Source organism: Ischnura elegans, chromosome 5 (genome assembly GCF_921293095.1).
Source record: "Ischnura elegans chromosome 5, ioIscEleg1.1, whole genome shotgun sequence".
Lineage (NCBI taxonomy): Eukaryota > Metazoa > Arthropoda > Insecta > Odonata > Coenagrionidae > Ischnura > Ischnura elegans.
The window spans coordinates 81,211,486-81,233,930 of NC_060250.1; the positions used below are offsets into that span (position 1 = coordinate 81,211,486).

General features: G+C 37.4%; 1 protein-coding gene across 1 annotated transcript in view; it reads right to left on the minus strand.

The window, feature by feature from the left end:
• LOC124159113 (proton-coupled amino acid transporter-like protein CG1139) overlaps nt 1-14,217 on the minus strand; it is a 56,183-nt gene extending 41,966 nt beyond the window's left edge. Inside the window, exon 1 of the mRNA XM_046534671.1 lies at nt 13,971-14,217. The gene's annotated coding sequence lies outside the window, so the exon portion shown is untranslated. The remainder of the gene's footprint in view (nt 1-13,970) is intronic.
• Between the last annotated feature and the right edge of the window lie 8,228 nt (nt 14,218-22,445).

Sequence of the window (22,445 nt, forward strand, 5' to 3'; positions counted from 1 at the left end):
AAGACAAGTAAAAGATTTTTTTTGTTCAGACTAATAATGATCATGACGCGTTAGTCATACTTTTCGCCTCCTTCAATTAAAGTGCGTATAAAGTCAAAAATGCTTATAAATTCCAATTTTTACAATCCACAATATACAAGGTGCCCTACGAAAACTATGATACTAACAACTGGAAGATAGGCAACGATGGACCAGATTTTTGCTTCGGCCAGATACACACCCCTTCGATATAGCTATCACCGCTGTATGTATGAGGTACCAATCCGGCTTTCACACTCTATGAAACGTTATGACATGAAATTTCGCGTCTTAATCATCGTGATACCATTGTGATTCTACTGAAAGTTGGAAACTTCGAAACAGATTTAGCACCCCTAAATACTTATTGGCTCACCAAACTGAAATGACGTAATTTTTCTCTGTAGGTACTGCATGAATACCTTAGGCCCTAAGGCTTAGGGGCCTTAAAAATTTCAAATATTATGAATCAGTATCCACTTTCCGTTGATCTGGAGTCCTTTACGGAGCGGAAACGTGGACCCTTCAGGAGGAGGACGAGAGAAGACTGGAGGCGTTCGAGATGTGGATGTAGCGAAGAAAGGAGAAGGTGAAGTGGGCGGAGAGGAGGAGGAAAGACAAATTGCTGGATACGGTGGGTGAGGAGAGGAAGCTTCTAGATGAGATACGGAGGAGACAGAATGTATGGATGGAGCCAGTACTTAGCAAGGAGGGAATGTTGAAAACAGTGCTGGAGGGTTGAGTAAATGAGAGAGAGAGAAAGGAAGAGAATAGGATTATGAAATGGAATGAAAGAGAGAAGGCCTTATCATGAACTGAAGAAGGAAGTACATAAAAGAAGGCAAGGCTTCCAGAATGCTTTAGTACTTCCTTAATAACCTACCTTAATTGGTAGAATACTTTAATTATAATCCAATTTCCGAGTTGCTACTGATGTATCATAAATTCATTCTTTAATACACTACAGAAAGCAATGAAAACTATAAAAACAATATTTGGCTAATCCACATCAGTGATGAAAAAAGTCTCCATCATCATCAGAAAAATATCATTCGTCCTGAGGTAAGAGCAGCAATAATCACTTACTTAACACATTCGCCACGCAACCGGATCCCCGAGCAGTGATGACGCCGTAAATTATTTGCCAGGTATCCATAGTTTGGCATTTTTCTCCCGATGTATTCCATTGTAATACGATGATGTATGCACTTGGGGAGATGAGTATCCGCGTGGAAGTAGAAAATTGATGGTTGAGAGAAAGAAAGTATCATTGAACTGCGCTACATTTGTCCTTGACGTTCGTAAATAAGTTCACATCTCCTATCACCTCCACGATATGCCATAGCTTAGGACCTCATAGTAAATATTTACATGGGTAATTTCTTTTCACTCTCTTTAAGACGGATTACCCAGCATATCTTTTTTCCATGTTTACAACAATATCAGCCTCTGATTATACAGACACTACAGCTGACCCTTCCCACCTCCGTCCGATACATCGAACAAGAACTTATCTCAATTCTTTTCTCATATCTCGTTGTAATCTTTGAACTTCCTTGACGTCATTAATGAAAGACTCCTCTTCTCTCCATTCATTTCCAAAGAAAAGGTTTTCAACTATTGCCTCAGAGAAAACTTACGTCAGTAAATTACATTGCTTTTCATGGTGTGCAATCACAACTTATCTCAGGTTTTTCTCTGATTTTTCTCTTCCTCTTGTTCGATTCTGTATGTTCTCATTGTTTGCTTGGGATGAATTTTGCTTCGGTTTAATGTTTTTGGTTTTTGTAGCCAATATAATTTTGCCAGGTGTATTTTTGTTGTTTGAGCAGAAATCGTTGCATGAGTTTGTATTTGCTCTTATGGGAAGCCCACAGCATTAATAAACTTTCATTCATTCAATGAAACTCCTATACCTCTTTCCAAAGACCTTTAATCCCAGTGATAGCTTACCCTCAGTGAAAGAACTTCACGTGTTGGCAACCGCTTTATATTGACCTAGAAGACTTGTTGATGCTAGTGCACTGATAATAGTTATGGTGCTGGCGAAAATCTGAGTTAAAATTTTCTCATATTCTACTACATTATGAATGAATTTCGAGCAAAGCACCAGATAGAAGTTAGCACTAGCGTATGCACAAGTATTCACGTTCGTAATATACAATAGTGTAGTCTGAGAGCCATGGTGGACGCAACCTTAATCTTCACAGCAGCCATTTCAGTTCCAATAATCGATTCCATATCAGTTCAGGTTACTGCAATGTAATTTTGCTAATTTCCTTCCCATAGATGTTCTTAAGCAAAATTCACTTTACTGCCCATCATATCATTCACATCAGATGCAATACAATCACGACTACTCGTTAGTTGTGCCTAGTCCCAGAGAAAAAATATTTTTGGCTTTACTAAGTAGAGTTACTCAAGTGAATAAATGGAAACGCAAACATTAAACTCAAATGGTTATGGTGATATAGATGGTAAATGAGAAATATTCGATGATAATGACATAAACTATTGGGATGCGCTGTTTCCTACAGCTGATTGAACTCCGTAATCACTAAGCTGTAGGAAGCATCTCTCACATATTTTGAAAGTGAAAAAATATGACCCTATTCACAATATTATTCCTCCTTTGCAAACGTAAACATCCAGACAATTTTCTATTTACTTATCGTAATTATTCTTATCTAGTATACATTTTTCATATGATTTCATGATTGCGAAACGCCCTACATTGCATTCTTTGATTTTTTCTAATGATAGATAAAATTCTCAACACAAGCAATATTATCACCAAAAAAAATCTTCATTCAAATAGCGGCACGAAAAGATATTTATCAGCTGCAACGGGTAATGAATGATTGTTAACAATTTAGTGATTTCTACTTCCACAAGCCTGTGAAGGAAATTACAAATGAAGAAAGACAACAGTTTTTCTCTCTCTCGAATACTTTAAAAGTGAAAAAAAAACCTTCCTCTTCACCATATGATTCCTTTCTAGAAAACGTAAACTTCCCGGCAACTTTTCCATCTACTCATCATAATCTTTCTTATCTAGTACACATTTTCATTTGACTTCATGATTGCCCAACGACCTATATCGCATGCATCGATTATTTCTAACGATAGATAAAATTGTGAATTTAAGCAATTTTATCACAAAAAATCCTCAATCAAGCAGCGGTGAAAGAAACTATTTGTATCAGCTGCAACGGGCAATCAATAACTGTTGATAATTTAAAGATTTCTAATTCAACAAACCCTTGAAGGAAATTAAGAACGAAGAAAGATACCATTGTTTTCTTGGGGCAATTCCCAGGCCTCAACTCCCATGACTCCGCAAAGAATGAATTGCTATCCATTGTAACTAATCTGAGGTCTTGGAATAGTTATTTTTTTTAAGTAAGTTAGGGCGATTGTATCAACCAACAACACATAAGCTGAGAATATGATTACGATAGATATTATCTAAAGCAATGAACGGAAAAGATACGCTAAAATTTTCTCGAACTATGTATCTATAATCTAGAGCATAGAAACGATAAAACCATTAATATGTCACTTTTTAACATTAACGCTTCGCTTTCTAGTTTCTATTTGATTTCCCCGCATAGAATAATTAATAATACATTAGACATTATCCATTTCATCTTCAATGAACCGAGTAAGTAATGAGGAAGTGCTGAGAAGAGGGGGAGAGAAGTCTTCAAAAAACCTTTAATAGAAGACGGTACAATTTAGTTGGCCATTTTTTGAGGCACGATGGCCTGATTAAAACAATCATAGAAGGACAAGTGGAAGAAAAGAGGGGCAGGGACGTCCCCGAATGAGTTACATAGGGGTTATGAAGAATTTAAAAGAGAAGAAATACGTCGCTATGAAAATGTTAGCGGATAGGAGAGAAGAATAGAGAGCTTATGTCAAAATAATCTCAGGATAGTTGACTAATGATGATGATAATTTTTATATCAAATAGGGTGAGACAAGGCTGAGCTCTGCGTCCTGTAATTTTCAACATTTTCATCGAGAAATCCAATGAAATCAAAGAAAAGTCTCCAGGAGTGGAAATGCATGGAAAAAAAACTAGCGATTATCCCATGTTATGACGGTAATAGCAGCGACGGAGAAGCTTTTTAAGAAGATTCTAATAAATATAGAAAGCGCAATGGGCAGATACAAGCTGATACTAGGCATAACGAAAAAATATCATCATGCAGTAGAAGAGGAGAAGGCAGGATTAACATAAAATAATGAGTCAAAACCTGGAATAGGCGAATGAATTTTGTTATTTACGAAGTATATTAACGAATGATTGACGAAAAGATAAATAAATTACAATTAGAATCATCCTGGAGAAGAGAGCATTACACAATAAGAAGGATCTACTTACAGGAGAATATATTAGCGAAGACGTAAGGAAACTATTCATCGGAACCTACTTCTTAGGCATTCTTCTGATTAGCAGCGAGGTATGGGCGATTACAGAAGCAAATAAATCAAGGTTACATGCAATCAAAATGTGATGCAACAAAAGAATGATAAAGATCAAATGGATCAACAAAGTGAACACAGAATTAGGTCATAAAAGATCCTTACGAAAACTTAAAGAAAAAGACGGAACAGAATCGGCCATATCAAGAGGCGTAATGGCCTGACAAAAACTACCGCCGAGGGACAGTGGGAACGAAACCCTTAGGGCGGGCTCGCGGGATACACTCCTGGAGCAGGGACTATAAGCGATCAGCTTTTTTCCTCTGCCACCAGAAGGGGAAGGACGGGAAGGAACAAGGAAAGGAGGCGCCGCCGCGATGAGAGCCCGACGACGCCTCCAGGGGAAGGACGGGGAAGGAAGGGAGGGGACGAGGAGTCCTGCACCGTCACAAGGCGGGCAGGTCCTACCATCAGCGAAACCAAGCTTACGCAATTAATATGCTACCAATTTTAGTACATTTTCCTATGAGGAAGAAAAATCTATCGATCAAATCGGTAGATACCGCCGAGGGACAAGTGGATGGCATGAACGAAAATAAAAAAAAAACCTAGGATAAAATATATGGACCGGGTAGTGAATGCTGTGAGAGGGAAGAAATATGCAGCCGTTAAATGATTAGCTGATAAGACAATTGAGTGCGGAGCAGAGCCAAACCATACTTAGTATTTTTGACCATTATGATGATATCCTTTTCAAAGACAGTCCCTATTCATTGTATATACACTAAGAATGGAACCAACCTTGCTTTTTGCACTATTTCCGTGACAGCGAACAAACATTTTTTTACATGCAACGCTTCACGATTTCTAACTCTTGAAATCCCTGCCATTAAGTTATCAACTCGTTTGAGTGAAAGTGCGCCTGAACCTTCAGTTCTTCAGAATGGCATCTAAAACAAGGAGCAACCATTATTGCGACAGTCATTATTATCATATTTACGATGAGTATGCCATAAAATCTCCCTAAGGCCTTAAAAATAGACGTTAAAATGCGGCCCAATGAATATGTCCACTCGCTCAATTCTCCTGAAAATCAGTGATGCAAAAGAAACAAAATATATAAATTAATTAAAGTATAAGAGATAATTCAATATTTTTACTCAAAAACCTCGGGAAAAATAATTATTTTTACTATGCTTCTAATAAACAGCGATCAAAGAAAAATATAATTTCAGGCGACAAAAAAATCTCATTGACTCCTCGTAGGTGAAAGTGCTTTCATTTTCTGCTCCGTTATATATCAAGGCTAATTTAGCTTAATTTAATGCAAACATAACCTCTCGAATGAAAATAAATTATTTCCTATAGCCTATTTTCTAGGAACAAAATACCATATATTAAAAAGACCAGTTTGTCGAAAATGTAGGAAACTTCGTTTATTTAATCAAGAAAGTATAGAATATTTCGGACATGAATAAAATTTTGCTAAATAATAAAAGTAATAATAAATAAACTAAACAAAAATTAATAAATAAACTCTTCAGCTCTCAAGCATCACAACGTATTTCGCAGCATCGTAGATCGTATTATGCTGGTCAAATAATGTCACGGTCATGCCACGATTTCTACAGACGGTCACTCAGAAATTTGCCTAGGGGGCTGAGAGTCAAATAAGCAGCAGAATCAAAAAATCTTAATCAAGAAAGGCACTGAATATTTCGAAAGAAAATAAAATTTAACGAAAAACCAAAAGAAATTCTTCAGGTCTCGGGCATCAACGCTTTTCGTACCAACGTAACTCGTGTTTTTCGAGTCAATTAATAACGGAATTAAAAACTAAATTGACGAAAATACTCAATAAAAAAATATACCGACCATCCACTCAATATCTGAGATAAGTGGGCGGTTGATAAACGTCCGGAAAGGAAAACTCGAAAAAGCACTGTAAACAGAAGTACGGAATGAGAAGGGGTTACGGAAGAAAGGATCAAACCGGGTGAGGAGACTCCCTAATTAGAATGTTCAGCGAAGCGCTGCAGCACACGAAACAAGAATCTTGATGAAAGAGCCCCCGGGGGAGAGGGATGAATTAATTTACCTGACGCATCCTCGAAAGAAGAGGAGAGGGCATCCTCTGACGCGTTTTAGAAAGGGAAATAACGAAAAGGGAAGAGCAGTGGGCGTATGACGAAGAGGACGAGAGATGAAATGAGGAACTTATGGGGTTGCAAAAAAAAAGCATGTTAGAGCCGTGGCGAGAGGAACTCCAAGGGGGATGACGACAGAAGAGGCAGGGTTGCGGCAAGCAAATTCCCATGCGGGCTCTTATCTGTTTGAAGGCGCTCAGCGAAGTTGTGCGCACACTTGAGTGTAACGGGACGCGGAGAATGAGACATAAAGCCCTGTCTTCGACCAGCGCGATATGATGCAAATGTCTCAAGGGTTACGCCTCGATTTCTCAGCACAGGCACTCGGAAATTTCTTACGGGGGACGAGAGTCAAGTACGTTGCAGAATAATCCTCCCCTTCTCCTACATATACAAGGTACCGTGCAAGTCACCATCAGGGTGTGTAGCACGGAGTGGTTCCACACCGGGGACGCAGCATTCATCCTAGCCTTAACGAAACTGCTAATGTAGCTGAGTGCATGCTGGGGAAAAAATTATTCACCCCCTTCCACAGGCGTTAGAGGTGGCTCATTAGGTATCATGCTTATGCATTCAAATTCTCTTTAGACTTCAGTGTCAAACCCTGATAACGCAGAAAAATGTATGTTCAAATTAACCGATGCGTCCAAATCCACATCTATCTTTACGGCATACCGTGCAAGTCACCACCAGATTATGCAGGAAAATGTGTGTTCAAATTGATCGATACGTCCAAATCTACGTCTGCCTTTACGAGATACCGTGCAAGTCACCATCAGAGTGTATGGCTAGGGTTAATTCCACACCAGGCATGCAGCACTCATCCTAGCCCTAATCAGAGACTAGCTCGCTTGCAGGACACAGGCCAAGCACACAGGACAGCGAAACGTAGTAAGACCAGGAAATAGGAGAGCGCTAAGGACACGAACATAATACCAGCCAAATAAAATTAATAGCTGGTTATAGAAGACGAAAATTTTGCGTAGTAAGTGATTCATGCATGAGTTATAACGTGCCAAAAAATACAAGCAGATATTTCGAATTTACAAATAAGAATAGTTATTTACTATGCATGCAAATATTTTGCCCTTCTGAAGCGTGGAAATCAAAAAATACCAAGGTGATGCAGAGTGCTTTGTCGCAAAACGTCGAAATAATTGAAAAAGAAGGACAAAATAGCTTTTAAAAATATCTCATAAATTACTTGGTGTGAATGAAATTTTTAGGTATTCATTATGTATTAAGTCAAGTTAAGCATTATAATTTTTGCTTCGTGGAAAACCTCTACCGAATCCTACGCGTTAGTTACAAGTTCGTAACAAAAATCGAGGTAATTCACACAGAATAAAAGTGAGATAGCATAAGAAAATTACGGAACCGTTTTAAACTGAAGGCAAGCTAAAATATGAGTAAAAATAAAATGATAGAGGTTACAGGCGAATAACAAGGAGATTTTAAAAACCATTAGATGCACGAACGTTATCTTCCTATCATTAACAAGAACAATGTGGGCCCATTTCATATTTCAAGCGTAGATATACACAGAATTGATAATAATATAAAAGAACCAGGAAACTGCTGAATCGACTCATTCCATGCTTACTTAAACAATATTCTAGAAGGCATCGCAAACTGGAGCTATATCGTATACAGTTCATTAATACGTAAGACTCCTGAATAATGATTCCAAATGCAGAGATATACATCTACAGCATCGCCGATAGATTACTAACTCAAGTGAGATGTAGCAAAAATTCTTCACGATCCTTAATAATTAACAGTTACTAATACTCTACCAAAAATATCCGAATAAACACCTAAAATATAAACTGGCGAAGAATGTAATAGAAATAAACATAAATTGGTAATTCTATTGATATATTTATTTCAATTAATCGGAAAGTATCGAAATGCATGTAGGGCAAAGATACTTCTTCCCTATCAAACATCACCATTGTCGACTCATCCCTTCATCCACAAAAAAAGGAATGGCATGAAATCCAACGATTGCTCGTTTATGGTCTAAAGATTTGATGAACGTAATTTTCTGCATTTTTTTAATTTTTGTGACTTTGATGAGTATAAGTAACATAATTTTGGAGTTTTCGCAACTACAACGCTAAAATAATTGATGAAAACTATAAACTTTTATACGAGCCCTTTTTGGTTACTTCGGGTAGGTATGTAGGTCGCTATACCTACTTTAATTGAAATGACATTTTTTTGCATCGTGATTAATTATTTACAATGCCAATGACTCAGATACATCAGTATTCAACTGGACGGTATATTTTACATAATAGATACCCAAAGAAGCATTCAAAAGGACATTTCGTAATTGAAGAGAGGTAAGTGTCCGGCAGGTGGAAAAAATACCCGACACAACTTCGCGTCGAAAGACCTCTCAACACCGAGAGATGAGAGTCCACTCTGAGATTAGAACTCTTTAATTCAATTTGAAGTCCGATTTTTTTTCGCTGGGTTCATCACAAATGCTTGAAATAAGCGCTGGCTATAAACGACACGGAAAGGAGCGCTGGTATGCCAAAAAATGTTCACAAAAAAATAGTCCCCATCCCCAAAAAGAAGACGGGAAGAATGCGAAACTTTCGATAAAGCATGCATCGACAATATTAGCACGACCCATCTTCGAGATAATGGAATGTAACGTAAAGCTCAAGAATTCTTGGCTGAGGATCAATTCAGTTTTGGAAAGGAGCAGGAACGTAAGAAGCAATCCCAATCCCCAGGCACTGAGAAAATTACAGAAAAGAATTCGAAGACCTTTATGGATTTAAAAATGGACCATAGAGGGCGGCAAACGCAGGGATTATACTCTTCGTATTCCGAAAGGTATGAGGGAAAGCTGAACAGACTATAGTATTTTTCACCAATGTGAAGTAGAAATCTGGTACCAATTTAATCAGTATTTTCTTTTGGGAAAGAATTAGAAAGAAAAGTTTAGAAGGGCGTTCATTTCCTCGTTGATTTTCCTAGTCATAATTGTTGGGGGAAAAAATAAAAGAAATTAACCGTGAAGAGGGATTTAATATTCAGGATATTACCATTACCTGAAGGCAAATACTGATGAATACTGATGCAAAGTTTCAGCTGAAACTTTGATGTTCAGAAGGAAACAAGGACCTAAATAGTCAAGTTATTGCAAAAATTAAATACGTTCCAGGAACTATTTATAATTAGAATTACTTTGATACCCATGTATTGTGGGATCCAAAGAATACACGATAAATGACTAAAATGGAACGCAACAAAAACATGAATAATAGAAAGTGCAAAGATCGATGTATCGAGGTTTTCAAATAAGAAGGAAAACGAATATAATTATGAGAATATTGAGAAATACTAGGAACTACTCTTTTCGACATATTTCAAGACACAATGGCTAAAAGAATATATCCATCCGTTCCATAAATATGCATCGTTGAAAAGGCTAAAGTATCGCATCCATTTCACCTTTTTAACTATTTATATAGTTTTCGAAGAAATATGTTATGAGAGGAACAAAATATCATGGGAAACTTTGGTAAAATTTCATGTAAAAGGAGATGAATCCCGCAGTAAAGAAAACTTACGCATGAATAATAAGATTTATTGAAAAATAGAGCGAAATGTAACACCAAACTGTTGATAATTACCTTCAAAAATGCATTTTGGTTTATGATAGCTATTGGCAAATGTTAAATTTAAGATTTGTTTAGATGTCCTTGTAAATTATGCAAAAAAAAACTACTTTAAAATATTTTTGAGTTCACATCGGAGTTAGATTCGTACTTTGAATTTGTTCCAACAACTATTTGAATGATGTAAAGCATAGGAATGCATGTAAAAATTAAAATTACAATAATACAATGAGGTCGATAAAATGCACCTCGTAAGTATTCTATCCTAACGGACCTCGATTTCATTAACAATGGACGGGAAACTTAACCTTTACAATGAGACCTCCAAGTTCTGAAGACAAATTACGAGTCAGATTTTGAAATGTCACCGAAATGAAGGCTCTCAAGCTCTGAAAGGCCCACAGGAATGTAAAACATAAAAATTTAAGAATTAGTAAATGAAAACGTAACCCTGGTCAACAGGTAAACCATTTTCATTCTTTTCGCAGAGGTCGCATATAGCTTTTCGGGACAACCGACTCAGTCACCTAAGTCTTGGAGCACAATCCACGTGCAACAAGCCACAACAATTTCTAGGTCTCCTTCCAAATGAGATCTCTCTCTAGGCCTTGGAGCTTTCGTCACTCCGAGCGATAAGGCATTCCATTTTCAGACACAGAGATAAGACGACTATTTTTACCGACTTAAGTTCATTAAAATCCGTTCATAGAACATGCGACTATTTCTCCGCTAAATAGCCAGTACCGGAACTAATTTTCTCCCGATGGCGTCCATTTAACGACCCCGATGTAGAGGAATGGCGCAGAGAGATAATTCCATTCGACCATATCTTAGATAAAAAAAAACAAGTTCCCTAATAAGTGGTACCTAAAATGTTTTGAGTTAATCTTAAATTTCAATTTTTAGTCAAAGATTTAGAATGTTTCTGCGTAAAAATATTTTTCCATTAATTTCTTCACAACAAAACTACCATAGTTTTTATAATTAATAATCTTAATTTTTCCAAATCTTTCGAAAAAAATAAAAATTTCGAAGAAAATTTAATATCTTAGTGTTTATACCATAATAACTTTCAGTTATCATTATTTGTTAACAGTATGAATTGCGTAGCGATAGCACAATATCGGATCATCCATTACTGACTCCAAGCATGAATTGGAACTGGTATTTACTTACCGGAGAATAGAGCTCATTACATTACGTATATAATTTTTAAAAATTTTAACTTACAGAATTTTACTACTATTTCGAATGTTCACGTTGACTGAAAAGTTCATCTCAGAGAATGTTTTCGTTGCCATAGGCCGGTAGCTATAAAAATATATTGCGTTTAAGGGACGAAAATGTTTAAAATCTATTAACTAACCACCTTCTAACTAAAAAAAATCAATTTGGAATCAAAATATCTCATCCCTCGTTGCTTTGCGCCATAGATATCATACACAAATGTAGATGAATGAAAATACTATGAACAGGGAAAAACAGGAATGCCAATGAAACCCCTTTCTGTGGCACTGAAAGGGGTTTCATTGTTAATGAGAAAATTTTTTCAAGACGATTCTTAATATTTTGAGTATTGATTATCAGGTATCTACCAGGCCAGTAGTTTTAGCACTACCTGGGGACTAAACTTTTGAGAACTCCTTGAGATAGCTTTGCAACCTGGGTGAAGTTACCTGTGTACAGAATTAGGTGCCTTGAGTTTCCCGATATACGAAACGATATTCAAATCCGTGAGGAAAGCAGTAATCCAAGACTGTATATAGCAAACCTGGAACTTTACGGGCTGCAAAGGTAAGTTTGAGTAACTGGAAGTCGAAGAGTAAGCAAACCAACATCACTCTGGTGAAGGGCAACTTCGCCACCTGATATGAAGAGCATCAACTTTAAAAAGCAAAACTACTCAAACTTCGTTTCGTGGAAGTGATAAGTTCGCAGAATAATATAGTAACAGTAAGTAATTTCACATATACTTAAATCATGTGGCCCTAAAGCATAATAAATCTACGCATAGAATTCTAAACGACAAAATAGTCAAAGGAACGTGAAATACTACAACATGTCTCTATTGGTATGGATCAAGTTTCTCTTACATTCAGAGAAGAATCGCAGCAAAATCCTCAATTCAATGTTTTAGGCTAGAGATGATTAAAATTGAATTGAAGTAAAATGGCATGACACTACTTAGAAGCAATAAAATACCTTTTTTAATATTGCCTTATAAATGAACCAAACAAGCGTTAAATGTCGGCAACTTAGTAAAAAATATATGTTGCATTACGTTTTAGTAGCACTATTATTGGTATTAAAAATCCATTTCCTCATTATCACTTGAAAGATGTCGACTTAATTCAACGAAACCTTTACATATTTTAGGAAAACATGTAACTGACTTTTCAATGGGAACTCAATGATATTCAATGCACCCTTATACCGGGATAAAAATATTATAATATCTTATCATTGACAAAGAAGATAGTTTACAGAGGTGTTTTACGAATTTTTTTAACAAAACGCAATTATAAAAAAGCCATTTGCAATACTATGTTAATCTATTCCATTTCAAGACACCAACGAAACGACCAGGGAGGGCAACTCAGTCCCGGTTGCCTAAAAAATTCGTTCATAAATTTTTAAAGGTGAGACTGTCAAAAAATATCCTTAGCCACCTGAACTCTTCACAGTTGTTCACAGAATAATAAACAAAGCTGTGTATCATGTTTGACACAGTTTCCATTGCACAGATAGACACTACCTTTGAGATATCGATTAAAATGTGGATAACGATGAGCTAAAAGACATTCCTAACTACTAAGAATTTTAAAATAGCTTCGTATTTTAACTCGCGATGGAATTTCCAGCATCAGAAGCTTGGCTAAACCATTTCATTGATGTCACGGGAGTACTAGATTTAAATAAATCCAATAAATTTTAGAAAATTTACAAAACTTCAATAATTGGTAAAAAAGCGTTTTAATTGGGATGAATTTTACACATATTGCATAGCCCTACGAGAGGGTTGGCATCTTGCCGTTTTAGGAGCCGACGAGTCACTGAAGATCGAGGTCATAGATCACGAGAGAACAGCACCCAACCATAACCTTCACAACAGGATATTGTAGCACCACTTCACCACAAAATGAAGAACTAAGAGCCAGTGGTTTCCCAAAAATTACAAGGAACAACCCAGATGAAATAATCCACGAGATCACTAGACGCTTGAATGAAGTACTATAGGGTTCCCACGCGGATGACATGATCCATAGTATTTGTATATTGAGATCCCGAACGTTATAGCAATATTTACATGCTCTTACTAAATTACCCCTAAGAGAACCAAATACCCAATTGTGCTGCAGAAAAAAATCACTAAGCAAAATGAAACTTGAGCTACAGCGAAACAAGGGACAGTACAGAGAGAACGTAAAAGCCGTAATTGGAGGTGAACCTTGATTACTTGGATCCATAATCATAATTTAAACCCGACGTGCAAAATGAATTATATCTTTTGTTTTTGGCGAACACTTATAAAAAATAGAGCTGCTGCTAATTTAAAAATTATGTAATAATAGTCTGAAACTTTTTTTACCACTCATATGCAAAATAATTTGAGCAATAATAATGTGACTGGCCTCGATACGACGGATAGCATGAATCTTCTCACCCGGCTGAAAACTTTATCCCGTCTTTTTTTCGCCGCGAAAACACCAAAGATCTTTCTTCAACCACACACCTGTTTTTGGTATATATCCTCCAACTTTTCGACCAAACAGCACTTGTCGCGCTTCACTGCCCACTACTCCGACACAGCAGAGCTACCGCGCGGTGCGACAGCGGTCCGACAACTTATTATCTGTTCAGTCTAATTTCCCTCGATGGAAACGCAGAGGGGACGCCGACGTGCATGTACGCGGCGGCGGCCTCCGAAAGGAAATGACTTCTTTAGACGGCACCGCACAAAACCACCGCAGCAGAGCGGTGCTATCCCTTTTTATATACATATATAACGTGCACTGCGAATCGTTTCAAGCCGATAGTGAAGAGGAGGGAGCTTCGATCTTTATCGGAGATGGCTTCCGCAGATACTCCTCGATTAGAGAGGTGTTAGGCGCAACGGTGCATCTTGGCGAACAACAACGGAAACATTATCGAAGCGCTTCGTTATTCCTGCTTCAGGCCAGCTTCTTTTGAGTGCTAATTAAATTTTCATGGACGTCCGTATAAAAAGTCAAGAGAAATTATTTTTCATTCTGAAATCCGTTCAAACCTCATTTAAAATAGAAATAGTGTAGGAATAACGCGTAATGGTGGCAACTTCAAACGGAAAATCAACTATCTATTCACAGTAAACAAATGAAGGGCATAGAGGATACAAACTCTTCCTCCAGTGTTCAATGCGTTTAGCTTTATTGGACATGGAAAAAATACTGAATTTGTGAAGCACTACCTTCTTGCGATGGTTGATGAGGCACTGTGCAGTACTGATATACATCTTCAGGTTTTCCCTCGGCGTTCGCTAGCTTTCGGCAACTGTTTTAATTGATCGAATAACTTGTTGGTCTTCGAAAAAAATTAAATTCGAGGATATTGAAGGCTTTTTTGCAACCATAACGAAATTAAATCACTGAGCTCTAATCACAAATCAAGCAGTGTTTCCGAGACTAGGACGAGAAAATTAAGCGTATATCAAGCACCGTTTGGCGGAAAACTACTATATCCAGGATTCCACCGAACTGCGCACTCTTTCTTAGCTCTTGCTATGAAGTATAAATCCTCGGAAGTCCACGAAAGATCCGAGCAACGCTAACTCGAACTCGTGAGGAGGTAGCCTCCAAGCGAAGGCGATCATTGCCATTTTGCAGGCACCTGGGAAGAAAGTTAATGAAAAGAGTAAACAAGCATCGTCGTCGTTCACGCGCGAGATACGCTCCGCCTCTCGAAATCTCCGACGCAAATCAAACACCAGCTAGTTAAAAAAATATGTAGATGGCTATCGCTTAAAATCGATTCAAAAATTTCCTTCTAGTCTCTAACAGTAAGCGCTGAGTTTCGAAAGATAAACAGGGGAAAAAATTGGTGAGATAGAGAATTATTATAATCTACTTTGCGAGCGCGGATAATTCACACCGTGAAATCTGTGCCGATAAATCTGAACTACGACTAAGTTTTTCTTAAGCGCTTGAAATCATCGATATCGTTCAAAAGGAGCCGAAATAAAGAATATTTTCACTGATTGGAGGAAGTGGCCTTCCCGCATAGCACGTGAATCTTGAAAAATAAACTTTAAAAAACCGACGAAATCATTTTCCTTCACGAAGAGCTTTCCTAAGCGAAGGCTTCGCCCATCGCTTTCGTTATTTTTTCGGATTTCTTTATATACCAGCCATGTGTCACTACCACTTATCTTCACAATTTCAAACGATATTCCTTCCTCAGGACAAAACATATGACTGCAGGAGCCACCGGTGATATTAATTTCCACCCATGCACACCTTGTGTCTATACTCCTCCGTATTAAGCACCTCTGAAAATAAATCGGGAATATATAGATCATAGAGGAAGGATGCATGATATTCTCGTGACAAAAGAGTAGAATACTAAACATTTCATTTTCCTCTCCTTTTACATTCCTTTAAGAATAAAATATTCGCTTTGGATGTAATTACGAAACGAAACTCAGATGTGATCCATACTGCTATTCTATATCCATTGAACACAGTTTAAGACAATACATCCTTGTTCATAGCACTTCAACATAAATTAAATTGGCATAACTATGGAAATAACTTTAGAGAAGCGTTTTCAGACGGCGTAACTCGACTAAGCATACTTATTGATAGAGAATTGCACAAATATACCTTATAAATAGATAGTGGCAAAGGAGAATTTAGGTACGTCTGTTTGTCCGTGGCAGACAGTCATGTAAGCATTCCTGAGACCTCTGAAATCAATTTCACGATTGATACACGGTCTGAGCCAAAACAGGTCGAACATTTCAGATATAGCTCTGGGGCATATCATGCTACGCCAAGCTAAGGTGAGGCGACGCCTCAAATTACCTAAACCTATAGGCTAATACCTATAGACTATAGACCTATAGACGCCTCAAATTACCTAAACCTATAGGCTAAAACCTATAGACTATAAACCTATAGGCTAATGTCATCGCCCACTTTTACTCGTAGTTTAAATAGAAAATAACATTTTTGTGCTTGTCAATATTGATGGATTTTGTATGCAACCCGCGTCAGGACTTAAAATAGCCAAAGTTTCCTCTCATATACCGGAGACCTCATCAAGATAAATTAATTTTTGGAATCAGAATGAAAGTAGAAGTAGTAATAATGAAACAGAATGAGTTTTAGTAATTTGAGTTTTTGTGTTACCATCATCAAGGATTAACCTTCCACGATACTTCGTCGTTAGAGGTTTAAAACATTACGGGTAGCATGACCATAAAAGGCAGTTGATTTATGTACTAATACTTTATTTTGACCCTTTTTTCTCATTAATGCATTTAAACTGGGAACCATCGGCATTTGTTCAGCCCCTAGTAAGAGTGAAGACAGTTTTCGTGCTTTCCCGGCGAATAGACTTAGTGAAGAGTTCTCGGGATCGCAACAGGGTCAGGAACTCCATAACTGCCGACGTTTTGATGTCCGACTCGGTCATCGAAACGTCGGCAGTTATGGAGTTCCTGGCCCGGTGGCGATCCTGAGAACTCTTTACTAATTCTAGTAAGAGTGTCTACGCAGGGGCTATTTTTAAAATGCATGCAGAAAAATCCATCAATAATTTGTTTGGAAACAACCTTCGCTAGCAACCCATCCGTGAAGTTTTGTGATTTTTTTAGGTCAGATTTTTAATCACTCCGGGGTAAAGTTTAAGCCATGCTCTTATCAGTATTCCAATTTTCTCTTTATTTCCTCCAATACCATCCTTGACGACAATCAGAAAACATTAGCGAGCATGGGGGCCCCCTATTTTTTCTTACCCCTCATTAACAGCTTACGCTTACAAAATGCCTTGTTCTGATATTATCTCGCTCACTCATCACTTATTTCTCTAAATTTCCAGCAATTTCACGGCAATAATAAGTCTTTATGATATGAAAACTGTCCCAAGAAAAGTGACTGTTTGCTCTCTAAGCTTTTTTTATCTTCTGCAAGCCATTCGGTCATCCATAGCCTCAGCCTCCCATCACGTTAAATATCACACTTCCTTTTTCCACTCTTTCATTAGGTCCCATTTAATTGTTCTTCAACAAAAGCTTAGTTTTCAAATATTCCTTCTCAGTATATAACCTAACAATGTGTTTTTCCTCATCTCTATTTCTCTAAACAGTGGTAGTAATGAAATTTTCCTCATAGCGAGAGTGGTATCTTAAGAGCCCCTTGCCTAATAAAGTAAAAATCTAAATATAAATGAAATATAATAAAATTATAAAGACATCACATATTGGGCCTGGGCCTTTATTTGATATCAATTCTTTCTCCAGCTAGCACACACGTCCTCATACCAAGCCTGGAGAGTTTTTTTTATTTATCGTTATTTGTATTTCATATACAAAATTTTAAACCCATAATTAAGGCAATCGGAAGAGCGCCTTCAATGTAAGCATAATTTTCGTGAAAAACGAAGGATTAGATTCTTCATATCTTGCAACAGCGATGGAAGTCCGATAAGATACCCGCGCATTGTTTCTATCCCCGCTGCTGGTATTTCCGCCCATTTCTCCCCGTTTAAATGACGTTATCGCATATCTTGCATTTTATCTCTGCTAACAATGAAATTCTCCAACTCATAATCGCAGATGGATAGATAATGCAATTTGTTGCCTCAGCTATCCTCCTCAGATTCAATTTTCTTCTGAATCACAAGGCCAATTCTTATCGGACCGTTTTACATTGGTAGTTCGACATATCCAATAACTTATGAAAATGGTGCCAGAAACACATAAAAGCCACTGAGATAGTGGTGAAGAAAGAAAAAAATTTGGAAACCGTGAAATAGATGCCATTTGCCAAATAAATTGCGAAAATTTCAAGTGGGGAAAAAATTTAAATTTATCCCAAGCATGTACCAGAATCACACACATTCGCAACGATTAAAAACTAAAATAATACAGTTTTCACGCCAATGTGCATTTGCGAATGACTCCGTTGAAGTTATGAGCGGGAAAAACCGACCAGAATAAACCGAAGTAAGATTCATTGACTCTTAATAATTACAAAATTAGGCATTCACACCTAAATGCCCAAAAGGATAAGAATTACAACAATGACACGACAAATATTACCATGTGACACGGGTGGACCTTATGATGGAATAAAATTTTATTTCTCCTAGGAATTATTTTGACAAATATATTCGACAACGATCCCTGTTGAAAATGCAGCTGGAACCCATGATATTTTCCACAGGACAATTTTTTCATTGTAATTAAATAACGTATGGAAGCAAAAAATGTTTAATAAATATGAGTAAAGTTCATAATCACTATTTTCAGTTAAATACGGCCCCCCAGTAGTATTACCCAGTTCAACAATCTTATCGGAAAACCACAATTGTACTATTACTTGCAAAATATTAACTTTCGGAAATTCTTCTTTCAAAAAATATCTTTAAAGACTTCTGAACATCAACATAAAACCATTTCAGTCCGTATTTTATTTCAATTCAAAGTCAAGAACAATGGAATAAGTTAACATTAAGCACAGGCCATCGAATCGTGAGTGGCATACAAATTCATATAAAATTTGTTGACTTCCTTCGAAGTACATTGTGGCATTTCAAGGCACAGAAACGTTGATGCCAAAGACAGGGGGTGGAAATAGGCCAGAAGACTTCGTGAAGTGGGTACACAGAATAATGAAAAAGATGAGGCGGATTGAGAATAAATATAATTACGAAGTATTATACTAAGTCGGCGAGAACTGGAGGTTTTTTGATGAAACAGAGGAAGATTGCACATAGGAAGCTATTGGCACCATGTCGCTCGACCTGTCTTTTTCCGTTCTATCTTTTTCCGTGTATTTATCTCAATATTTCAAATGCAAAAACTTCGTTATTTTAAAAACTAGCAAATACTGAAAAGGGTTTAATCCATGCATTGAAAATTTCAATTCGATAGCATAAGTGATCAACGAGCGATACGGTGAGAAAAAAGTAAAATAAAAATGGCTGCCGCAGTCAAGCGAGAGTAATGCGTCCTCTTAAGGGTCGCTATTCTGATCACACGTTAGTAGGGATGTCAATCGAAACTTAACGAAAGTCTAAACCAGTGAAATTTCAATAACTTCGTTTCCGGAAGCGAAACGTAGAAACGAAACTAAATAGATTCAAACCTGGGGAGCTAAACTCAGGGTCGAAACTAAACTAAACCTCTCGGACGAAACGAAACGCAGATAATTTTTCACACCAAAGGGACCACGTAGTTCACCTTCGAAAGGTTTTGTTTCGACCCACACGCCAAGTACGAAGTACGGTTGAATGAAGTAGAGGTTCGGCCAACCGCCATTAGATGCACGGGGCTCTCATATTTTGAACACAAACAGGAGAGCGGTGAACGCAAACTGTCCATTCGATTTTTAAGCTCAATGTCCTAAGGTTGATGCCAAAGACAGGGGGTGGAAATAGGCCAGAAGACTTCGTGAAGTGGGTACACAGAATAATGAAAAAGATGAGGCGGATTGAGAATAAATATAATTACGAAGTATTATACTAAGTCGGCGTATACTAACCTCTCTACACGTATGTCAAACGTAATAGGTCGAAACTATTCCCTCTTTTCCCCAACCACTCAACTTCTGGGATCGAAACTTGAGTATGAGCGGCGGATTTTTGATCAATATTAGGGAGTAAAGTTTCGTCCCAGGCCGAAACTTAACTCCGTGGTGCGGGAGCGAAATTAAACCCATGCTCGTATTTTTGTTTCCCTCTGGGTCGAGACGAAACATTTTCGTTTCGTTTTACTAGCCATCCCTGCACGTAAAATAACCTCAAAATCATATAGAATTTCTTTTTTAAGAAGGACATTGAGAAGTAAAAATCCATTTGGTGTTTCATAACTAAATATCCTTACGACGCAAGGCTCGCGATACGGTGTTTCGATGTCCGAATGCAGATTCCAGAGTCCAGAGCTGACATCCACACACAAAAAAAACATACGTTCGCTCACGTCATCACGGAGGGAAATATCTCACCTTTCAACATAAAAAATGGTGTCACAGATAGTTACAGAATGCTTTATCTACGACCGCAGCACTCATGAAGTCATTAACTCCAGATTCGATTGCTCCACCAATTCAGCGGCAATCTAAACAGCCTCACATTCCCCTAAATCCTTCAATTCAACCAATGCCTAAATTCGGAGTAATTCACACCACAGCTCACATTACACCCAACAACATCAAGTCCTCGTCTAACTATCCTGAACGGTATCCTCTCTAAGGACGCACATTTTTTCGACGCAATTCACTAACGACAAAAATACATAATCTTTATCAACGGCAAAATTGATTCCTACAAAAGCAGAACTATCAAGAGCAAAAGCCAGCTTTGATTAACATTATGAATGAAATTTCGAATCTCTAAGTATAGCAAGCCTCTCCATAATTGTGTCATCATTTTCCAACAATTATAATGCGTGCATTCAGATTGTACCGCAAAACATTATCACATTACTTGACATAAAAAATAGGTACTGAAAGTGCTTCATATTTATTTTTCAGTAAATGTCACTCCGATCAGATCAGTCCAAATTCATATCTACTGACAATTCTCCTCGCACAATTTCCCCACGCCAGCTACAAAGATAGTGTCATTGAATTAAGCTGCAAAAATATGTCTTAATCCAACTTCATCTCAAAGTCGTGAACACCGTATTTCCAATATTTTTAGAATAAAAAGTCATTCAAACCTTAATAACATATTTTTTATCCACTAAAGAATTGGGAAAGGTTTTTGGAGGAGAAAGAAGGTAGAATGGAAGCCTGCAAACGGAACAGGATGATAATTTCTCTGCACCAAAAGGAAAAGTAAAACAGTTTTCGGCAAAGTAATGTGGAGGATAAATCACGCTGACGGATACACCCACGAGAAGCAGTAGTTTGAAAGAATAATATTCCAAGAATGGAATGCCGAAACACTTGGTTTTTGCTCGAAAAGACGGGCGGAGGAAAAACATTATGTACAAGATTAGCGATATTCGTAATCTCAATAACAGATTCGCAGTCGCCAGATAGGGAAACAAAAGCCCAAAACTTCTCGAAATAACACCAATCCAGCAATTGAGAGGGCAAAGACGAAACATTTCTTCTGAAAATTATACGAATCGTTGAACTTCAGAACGACACTTCAAAAACTTTTTTCAAACCTCCATTCACTAATATTTTTACTTTACAAAGTCACTAGAAACAAATAAGGATCCTTAAGGATTTTGAGGCAAAGAAAACATAAGACAATACATACGCCTACGGTTATATTACTGCCTTGAACGGTTAGAACCGACCTACTTTAGAGCTAATTTCTGAATTCTAAATGCCAGAGGAAGAGCTAATTAAGCTAGATAAAACTTGCTGAGTTGTTTTTGATTACGGGAGTTGAAACTTAGCTTAAGCATTTTCAAATTACTAAATCTTTCCATATCTTAAGCCCTTTACCGTAGTTTCCGCGAATAAACAGCATCCACTTTAGGCCAAGCCTTCACTAAATCTGCCAAAAGTTGCTCTTCGCTTGCCTATTGATACAACCAAATTAAAACCCCATTTTAAAATTTGTATTTTCATTGAAGGATCCATCATGGTACCTATTTTCTGGTTGAGTATTAACTAATATTTTAGTTTTTCATAGATACATACTAAAACGACAAATATTGATTAGCCAATTTCCTGTTTATGGGGTTAGAAAAACAGAAGTTGACGGTCACAGACGTGTCTCCAGTGGGAGGTGCAGGTGCCACGGTACCCATGTGCGATCTCCAAGGAGAAAGTTGCCTCTCTAAGTAGCCTTCAAAAGCCAAAAGCATAAATTAATATGAACTTAAATCAAAAACACCCGGCTAAAAGATAGGCAAAAGCTGTATCTACAAAATCGTAGAAAGATGACCTGAAGATGTACGAGAACTATGATATGAAACCTGGGCCGTGTTTCTCCAAATATATTAGTGGACCTTGCAAAGTTGTTCTTTCATTCAGCGTACCAGAGA